Below are 9,673 nucleotides of genomic sequence, written 5' to 3' on the forward strand. Positions count from 1 at the left end.
AGGTCCCTAACTGCAGATTTTCCCAGTGCAATGTGTCTCATTTCCTGACTGCTCCTACCAAGGGTGTTAATTGTGGATTCAAACAAGATGAAGCTGTTGACAGTTTCAATCTCCTTTCCATCCATTATGACACTGCCTATTATCCAGTGGTAAGAATCTTTGTTTTCTTGATACTAAGACACAATCCATACTAAAGGCTACATTCCTTGATCTTCTGCAACAAGTGCTCCAAGTCCTCCTCACTTTCAGCAAACAAGGTTGTGTCATCTGCATAACACAGGTTATTGATGAGTCTCCCTCCAATCTTGATGTCACATTCCTCTTCTAGAACCCAGCCTCTAGGATTATTTGTTTAGCATACAGATTGAACAGATATGGAGAGAGAATACATCCCTGACACACTTCCTTCCCATTTCCAAACTATGCAGTGCTCCCCTGCTCCATTCTCACAACAGCACCCCGATCCAGGTAGAGGTTCCGTGTGAGCACATTGAAGTGCTCTGGGATCTCAATTCTTTTCAATGTCAGTGATAACTTGTCTTGACCCACACAGTCAAATGCCTTTGCATAGTCAACAAAGCACAAATAGATATTCTTCTGGTATTCTTTACTATCAGCCAGGATCCATCTGACATCAGCAATGATATCCCAGGTGCTATTAGCCACTTCTAAATCCTGCCTGAACTTCTGGCAATTCCCTATCTCTTTATCACTACATTACTATAAATCTTTCCAGGGTCACATATTCCCTACTCCTGACTGAATGGGATCAAATAATGAATTCGTTTTAATAGAATAATTTCTGGAAAGTGAGAATCACAATCTAATTTTGAGCTATGAAGCTTATTTAAGGGATGGCCTAGGGGGTAAGATGTTTATCACCACAAAAGGCAAGTGGTTCAAATCCACAAGTTGCTAGAAGGGATAAAAATGGGATATTCTCTCCTGTGATTTATTTACAGCCTCTGAAAACACACGAAATGGTCAGCTCTGAGTCAATTCCAACTTGAAGACAATGAGTGAGTGAATGAGTGACACGCTCTTTTGTCTACTTGTGCATGTTGTTGCTGTTATGTTCTATCGAGTGGACTACAACTCAGCATAGTGAGTAAATACTGTCAACAGATATTTTTCATTATATAGAAAAAGATTAAAGACTATTAGAACAACTAAAAGCTATATGGGATGATTCAGTAATTCAACTTTCTCTCTTAACAAGTAAAGAAACCAGGGCTCAAAGAAATTACAAAAGTCGAGCTCAGCACCATCAAGTTGGAACCAACTCTTAGTTAACCCTCTAATTGGTTTTCAGAAGGCTGTAAATCACACTGGAGGAGACCACCCATCTTTCTCCCTCAGCGTCAATGGTGGAGTCAAGCTGCTTTTAGAGAAGCAATTGCAATTCTCTACGGCCTACACCATCAGAGCTCTTGAAAGTAATTATAAGGCTAAGACATTCACTTAGGATCATCTGCTTGTCAATGGCAAACCTGGGACTAGACTGTGTGCCTGGACTGCCAATTTGGAGGTTTTACACTAATTTATCCTGTCAAGTTTATTTATCTATGGCAGCAAGGAGCTGAAAAGAAATTTCAGTAAAGCCCATCTCCTACCCTACTCTGGGAATGAACACTTTAAGTTTAACCATTTTGTATAATTAAGGGACTTCAAAAGCTGTGTTGGGGATGTGCGGCTGAGCTCTTTGATAGGTGTATAACTGTCCTGGGTGGTTGCTAATAGCTCAATTATCAGAATCAACCAAAAGTAGAGGCCAAAGCAATGCTTGTTTTGTTTGTTCTAATATCAAATAGCCTTTTGCAAGATTTGAAAGGCCAAGGATTTCAGAAATTCTTGAGAACTGACAAAAGAAGTGGGTGAATAATGTAAAGTAAACTCTCTAGATAATAAATATTTTGCTATTCTGGTACACAGGCTATGTTCTGCTTTATAATTCTCTGCTGTGATTAACATATGTAAAAGATTTTAAGATGACTTATTAAGCTTATTATCTGAGGACCTCAGAAAAAGTTCTGGAGTGTGCATCTTTAGATCTATCATTCCAAGTTATGCCAGTTCCTCTAACTTTGGAATCTAAAGATGTGTCTGTTACCTTAAGAATCTCTGTGTCTATTCATCAGAGTGCTACTGTCTGAAGCAGTTTACTAAATCATGGCTTAAGCCACTTTGGCAGAACTAAAACTACTCTTATAGCCAAAGGGCTCTTACCAAATGTGTATATACATAATCATATTATCCTTTATCACATTATTTGTTATTATATTACATCTGTATTGTTTAGCCAAATCCCATACACAAATATTTTTTAGTTACAGAAACTCATTGTTGATAATGAAATAGAAGACAACATATGCCAGCAGAGGATCCAACTGTGATTCTAGAAAGGAGGTGAAGTGTAATGTGAGGTTGTATCAACATAGAGGCTCCTTTAACTGGCAATAAACTCTGCACTGAGAACAGTGAAGTCGTGCCAAGTGAAATGAGTAATAGTGAGGAAGACTGGAGACAAGAATGCAGAGCTGACAAAGCGAAGGTGCAGGATGAGCTTGCTATGACAAGCCCACGGAGGATTGTAATTAAAGATCAAGGCAGACATTTGGAATAGAATCAAGAAAAGGATACGGTGTCCAGTGAAAGGAGCAAAGCCGTGGGGCCAGTCCTTCAGGAGATCTGCAGTCTCACCAGTGACCAGCGCAGGCAACGCAAGGAATCCGAACAAAGTCGTGAGAAGAAGTAAGATTTAAACAGAGCTGTCGTTACATCCGGAGCAGCGGTGTTTGTAGAAATTGAACTGCGTATCCAAAACGAATATGATGTACAACCACATGATAATGATCTCCATAAATCATATGAGATTGTATTATACTCACACAATGACCTCACAGCTCTGTGGACAAGTGAAGTCCTTGAAAAGAAAAAGTTCAGAATGCAGAATGTGTCTGAGGGAGCCGCAGGTCCCTAAACATAAGGACTATAATCACTTTATGAGCAAGTCAAGCTATATAGTAAATATTTTACTACCAAGCAAGCACTGTTTACAGGGCTAGCCCGATTTGGACACACAAAAAGCTGAGTAACCTTGAATGAGTTTTAAATTTTCTATGTTTAAAGTTTAAACTTTCTGAGCCACTCTTTTCCTGTCTGGAAAATGGAGATAGCAAGATATATCTTACAGAACTCTTGTGAAAACGAAAGAGGATACTAGATTTATAGTTCCCAGAAAGACCCCTGTCACACCTTCCCCATAACAAATGATAATGCTAATGCTACTATAAGTATTGTAAACATGTAAACGTCTCTTTTTCTTACACTTCGCTATTGTGCTAAAATGAAACCTCATTATCCTCCACGTGGTACCTTTAAACAACCCTAAGAAATGAACGAGGACACGGGGAAATGCCTGATGTGTTAGAAAGGTTTCTCATCCACTGAGCCTATCTCCCCAGGGCTTCTCACTTTAGTCAGCCACACTCTTGCCTCTCTCGTGCAGGGAAATCACAGCCCAGTGCAGCTGGAGGTTTGTTACAGAAACTGCCCAAATAACTCCATGGTTGGGCAACTCCTCTGTTGTTGTTAGGCACCATTGCATTGACTAATACTCATAGCCACCCTATAAACAACAAATCAGAACGGGTGGTGGTAGGGGCAGGTGCCATTGAGTCAAGTATGGCTTATAACAAGCCTCTGAACAACAGATTTGAACTCTGTCCTGTCCAATGCCTTCTTCATTATCTCTGACACACTTGAGCCCATTGCTACAGTTACTGGGTCAAAACCCAGCTCACTGAGGTTCTTCTTCTCTTTTGCTCTCCCTCCACCTTTCCAAGCATGATGTCCCTTTCCAAGGAATAGGCTCTCCTAGCAACCTTACAAAAGTATGTGAAATGGCATTTCACGCTTGCCTCCAAGGAGCACTCTGGCTGCCCTTTTTACTAAGGTGTGCCTGATTGACACCATGATCTTTGCAACCACTTGCTATGCATCCAAGAAACAGACAATAAATAAGGATGACAGAGTAAGAACTGATGCCTTTGAGTTGTGGAGTTAGAGTACTGAATAGCTCCTGGACTGCCAGAAGATTAGAACTAGCATACTCACAATGAGATACTCCCCACCCACCACTATGGTGGCCCCTGCCTGCTGCATGGATGAAGCCAAAAGTTACAAAATCAGCAGGTGCTGAAGAGAGAGACACTACTGTGTAATAAAGAGATCAGAAGATGGATCATCAGCTCAGAGACTCCCAAATCTTTTCTATTTGACAAGAGTACAGATTAAAATATTAACCTCCTAGCTACTTCCTGCTGAAAAGGGACGCTGTGGGTTTCAGGGTGAAGATCTTCTCTCACTACTCTAAAGGGCCCCTTTGGCAGTAGGAAACACATAGACTATTATGGAGATTGATTTTGGAATTTAGATGCACTGTTATTATTAGCCGTACATGTTCATATCCTTGAAGATGTATCATGGAGGTGTTGCAACCTAGAATACACAAATTTAACTAACAAGTTAAAAGTACATGAGTCAAAAATTAACAAGCAATAATATTCCGAGTAGAGGTTCTAATAGTGGCACAAATCAAGTTACAGAGGGAAGGTGGTTCTTATAATAAAAGGCCTGTACACTAGCACTTTGTCTATTGTAGTGTAGAGGTTAGGAACCACAAGATGTAGAGGCTCAGCTATGTCATTTATGCTTCTTAAGTCCTGGAGAAAATTCCATCTACCACTGGGCTGTTTTACAACTCGGAAGTTCACATGCAAGGTAGAGGTGAAGTAAGGAACTGCTTATGAAGTCTTCCGTCCCCTTTTCCTTATGAATCAGGGTGAAGTCTCTCTCGGGGAGGAGTGATAGGGAATGGCAAAGGACACACTGACAAAGGAGATTAATCAGAACTGGCTTTGACAAGCACTGTGGCAATTGGACAATTAAAACAGACATTCGGGGGGGTAAGAAGAACGAACTGGGGAGGAGGGTAGAGAAAACAGTGCAACAATGAATGAATGAAAACCCAAAATCTCTGTAAATGTTCATTAAAACTAATAAAATTTAATAATAATAAAAAATAAATAAAAAGAAAGACAGGCATTTACTCAATAGTATACAGCAAAATAATAACCAAAAAAAATAAATATTAACCTCCTTACCTATCATTTCCCAAGAAATGTCTCCTGAAGCTTTGTGTGTCCTGACTCTGTTTTCAGTTTATAGTAAATGGAGAGTCCATGGTATCAGGAGCCATGGACTCTAGGAGGTAAGGAACTGTGTAACCTTGGGCAGGGTACTCACCATCCCTGGGCCTCCATTTCAGCCTCTAGAATATAAAGACAGTAAGTCTGTAATGTGTTGTACTGCAAACCAAAGGGTGGTGTTATCTCTGATGGTTCAGATCCACCAGTGCCCCCAAGGGAGAGAGATGGTCAGTCTCCTTCCAGGAAGATTTACAAGTTTGTTGTGGATCACACATCACACAGGAGATTATTACCCATTTTTTCTCCTGCAGAGTAGCTGGTAGATTCAAACCATCGCCTTTAAGTTGGCAGTACAACTCTTTATCCACAAGGCCATTAGAGCCTAGACACAGTCAAATGGGAACCTTAAAACACAATGAAATAATGTTCTTTTAAAGAGATTTATAGCCTCAGAAACACAAGCTCACTGATTTGTTGGCAGTGGTTTTGTTTTGTTCTGCTGAGGTAATGACCACATTATTAAAATGCTTGTATTCCAGTTCCTCACCAATATAATTTGTGTGAAGTCATCACTGTCTGTCAGGTTTCTGTGACTCAGAACAGGCTTCAATAGAACATCCAGACCAAGACAGACTAGGAAGAAAGGCCTAGTAATCTGCTTGCAGAAAAGCACTTGGTGAGAACACAGTGGATTCTAACATTACAGTTGAAAAACCACCTGCAGGGATGTCCCAGGAACAATGTGCTTCATTCTGTTGAGCATGAGTCACTATGAGTCAGGTCAACTAGTTGGCAGCTAAGAGCAACAACACCAGGAAAGGATCTAGGTGCTTTCTGGAAGCAACAGTCTACGAGTCTTTAAATATCATTTTCAATGACAGCAACAAGCCATTAAAAGATAAGGCACACATCTGTGTGTGGGAAATCACAATAAATGTTGTTGATACTGCTGTTAGGTTTAATCGAGTCCAAATCATAGTGACCTTAAAAACAACAGATCTCCTTTCCAGTCTAGGCTCCGGACACATCAAACGTCGAGATGTTGATGCCCAAGAAGAACCGGATTGCCATATATGAACTCCTTTTTAAGGAGGGGGTGATGGTGGCCAAGAAGGATGTCCACATGCCAAAGCACCCCGAACTGGCAGATAAAAACGTGCCCAACCTTCATGTCATGAAGGCCATGCAGAGTCTCAAGTCACGAGGTTATGTGAAGGAACAGTTCACCTGGAGACATTTCTACTGGTACCTTACCAACGAGGGTATCCAATATCTACGTGATTACCTTCATCTGCCTCCTGAAATTGTTCCTTCCACCTTGCGCCGCAGCTGTCCTGAGACTGGCAGGCCATGACCGAAAGGTCTGGAAGGTGAACGACCTGCAAGATTGACTCGAGAGGAGGCTGACAGAGACACATACAGACCGAGTGCAGTGCCTCCTGGTGCCGACAAGAAAGCCGAGGCTGGGGCTGGGTCAGCAACTGAATTCCAGTTTAGAGGCAGATTTGGTCGTGGACGTGGTCAGCCACCTCAGTAAAGTTGGAGGGAACTGTTTTGTGTTGAATAAACATGTAGCCAGAAAAACTTAAAAAAAAAAAAAACCAAACCGATCTGAACCCTGTCCTGTCCTGTGCCATCTTCATCATCTCTGGCACACTTGAGTCCACTGCTGCAGTCACTGTGTCAATTCACTTCTTTATGCATCTTCCTATCTTTTGTTGACCTTTCACCTTGTCAGGCATGATGTCCCTTTCCAAGAAATAGCCTCTCCTAGCAACATGCAGAGTATGTGAGATAAAGTTTTGCGATCCTTCACCAGAGTGTCTCCGAGGAACACTCAATCTTCCTTTTCCTCAAAACATATCTGTTCGTTTTTTTGGCAATTCATGAGATATCCAATACCATTCTCCAATACCACAGCTCAAAGGTACAGTAAAGGAGTATAATAATGGTAGTAATGTTCTTTTAAAAAAAATACCACTTATTGAATTCTTCACTATATGCCAAATACTATCCTACATTATTTTTAAACACTATTTTCATTTAATACTCAAAGCTTTTTAAAAAAAAAAATGAAATCATCTAGGACTCAACTAGGCAAAGGCCATACAGCTAATAAATGGCAGAGGTTCCAGTTGATCATATACCTCTTTGATTCTAGGCTAGATAGTATTTTAATTACAGTGAAGCACATTTACTAGTCTCTCCTGTATATAGCTAGATCATCTTGCATGCTGGGTATAAAGAAATACAAGTAGCAGTGCACAAATGAGCCTTCGTTGTCACATTCTACATTACAATTACTTGACAAAAATTTCATTTTCTCAGATAGGCAACTAAGTTAGGTAAGGATTATTTTCTTCATTTTACAGAGGAGAAAACTTGTCTCGGCTCACATTAGCTAATAAGATAAACTTGGAATCTAATACTGTCTGACTCAACCCAAAATTCAGTAAGGTTGAAATACTACAATCAAATGAGTCAAACTGACATATGACACTAATTTGTGGTAGGCCTCTAACTCTGTTAAAAACCCAGATTCCTTAAACTGGAAAAGTAGTCTTTTTAAAAAACGAATAATGTTTAGTAGAATAAGAAATTCTTCTAGGCTGTATAGCCCTGGCTTGTACACTTGCTGTCCAGAGGTAACTCATGGTTGCTGTGAAGCGGAACTCTATATGACACCAATGTGTCAAATGTGATAATGGTTACCCATGGTGAAGAGTATTTGGAGGAGCTTCCCAATTAAAACAAGCTTGGAAGCAGGAGTGGCATCCACTTCCAAAATAGCTTGCCTCCGGAAACCCTATGAACCTGGAGAGAGGATGAAAGCTATACAAGTGTTCAGGTCTTTCATTCATAGAGTCGCTATGAGTAGTCTACGACTCAATGGCACTTAACAACAACAAACAATAAGATACTATGACCTGAGAAAAGTTAGTGGGTCAGAGCCAAGTCAAAATGTTTTTAATCTTAGAGCAACTGGGGCATGGCTTATATAAACTATGTTCAATCCAAATTAGAATGAGAACAGGCATGAATGTCCAGGAGGTAACACCTGTTGGCCCACGCAACTCTGCTGAGAACAAGTATACCAGTGAAAAGGGTCAGATATTTACTAGGAATCAATAAATATTGAATATGATTATTTTCTATGCCAAAATAAATTAAGCTAAATTATTCCTCTTAATTAAATAAATCAAAAAAGGAAACTACAAACTATTCATTTCCTATTCAATGGTTTATAGAAATAATAGCATATTAAGATGCTAAAATGTTTCTTATTCGGAGGCTGGAATCTATGGGGGCATAAATATAGCAATTCTTACCTTCAAGAAATTAATAGATATGCTTTGTTAAAGACAATATGTTTATGAAGACTTTTAATTGAAGAATAATTTTATAATAATCTTAAATCCTATAAAGATCTCACATAACATTTCCCTAATGTACTTAGTAGGCTTTAAACTATTATATACCACTCCTAGAGGTATATACAAAAGACTTGAAAGCAAAAACTCAAACAGCAACTTATACTCCATGTGTTCATTGCTGAATAATAGCCAAAAGGTAGAAACAATGTTAAGTGTTCATTAATAGATGGTGTGGAAATAAAACATGGTACATGCATGCATAAAATGGGATATAATTCAACCATTAAAAGAAAAGAAGTCATGATACATGACACAATATGGGCAGAAATGAAAAAATTTAATCATAAAGTAACTTTTGAAGCATGAATTCACTTATATAAAAAGATAACTTATAAATAGAAATTAGTTTATAAGTGACTGAGGTTGGTTCAGAATAAGGCAAGATCCAGAGTCATTGTTCATAGAATAAATATAAGTGTAGTCAACTCAATGGCACATAACAACAACAAGAGTAAGATGAAAGAGAAAAGGAAGGGATACAACTTAAGGACTACTGAGGATCAGGGTACTTGTTGGGAAAACATTATTGATTAAGGATAGAGTATGTAGCCAATTAATGTAATATCTGCAGATTACTTGTAAAATGTGTAAGTGGCATTTTAAAAATAATCTTGTACAATGAATAGTTTATTCATTCAAATACATCTTTAAAAAACCAATAAATGATGACTATACACACGGTGTGTTGATGACGTTGGGGATAGTACAGCAAGGGATAGAATACAGTGGGTTTCAGATTATATGCTGTTTTTAGAGTCCTGTGGAGAGATAGGAACTCTTATACACTATTGGTGGGATTGTAAAATGGCACAACCACACAGGAAGGCAGTTTGGCCTCTACTCAGAAACCTGAACATAGAAATTTCATGTGACCCAGCTATTCCACTGCTTGGAATATACCCTGAGAAAATGAGAACTAAGGCACAAACGAAAAATATGACTTTGATTTCATACCACCTGAATTTCAGAATCATCTCAGGAACAGGTTTGAGGCCTTGAACACTAATGAGCGAAGACCAGATGAGTTGT

General features: G+C 39.2%; 1 protein-coding gene and 1 pseudogene across 1 annotated transcript in view; one reads left to right on the plus strand and one right to left on the minus strand.

The window, feature by feature from the left end:
• The window catches only part of GRIN2B (glutamate receptor, ionotropic, N-methyl D-aspartate 2B), a 692,233-nt gene that overhangs the window by 540,050 nt on the left and 142,510 nt on the right, over nt 1-9,673 (minus strand). The window lies entirely within an intron of this gene.
• LOC102857267 lies at nt 6,250-6,747 on the plus strand (annotated as a pseudogene).

This window comes from Elephantulus edwardii, unplaced genomic scaffold (assembly GCF_000299155.1).
Source record: "Elephantulus edwardii isolate Elephantulus edwardi_28Jun2011 unplaced genomic scaffold, EleEdw1.0 scaffold00067, whole genome shotgun sequence".
NCBI classification, from domain to species: domain Eukaryota; kingdom Metazoa; phylum Chordata; class Mammalia; order Macroscelidea; family Macroscelididae; genus Elephantulus; species Elephantulus edwardii.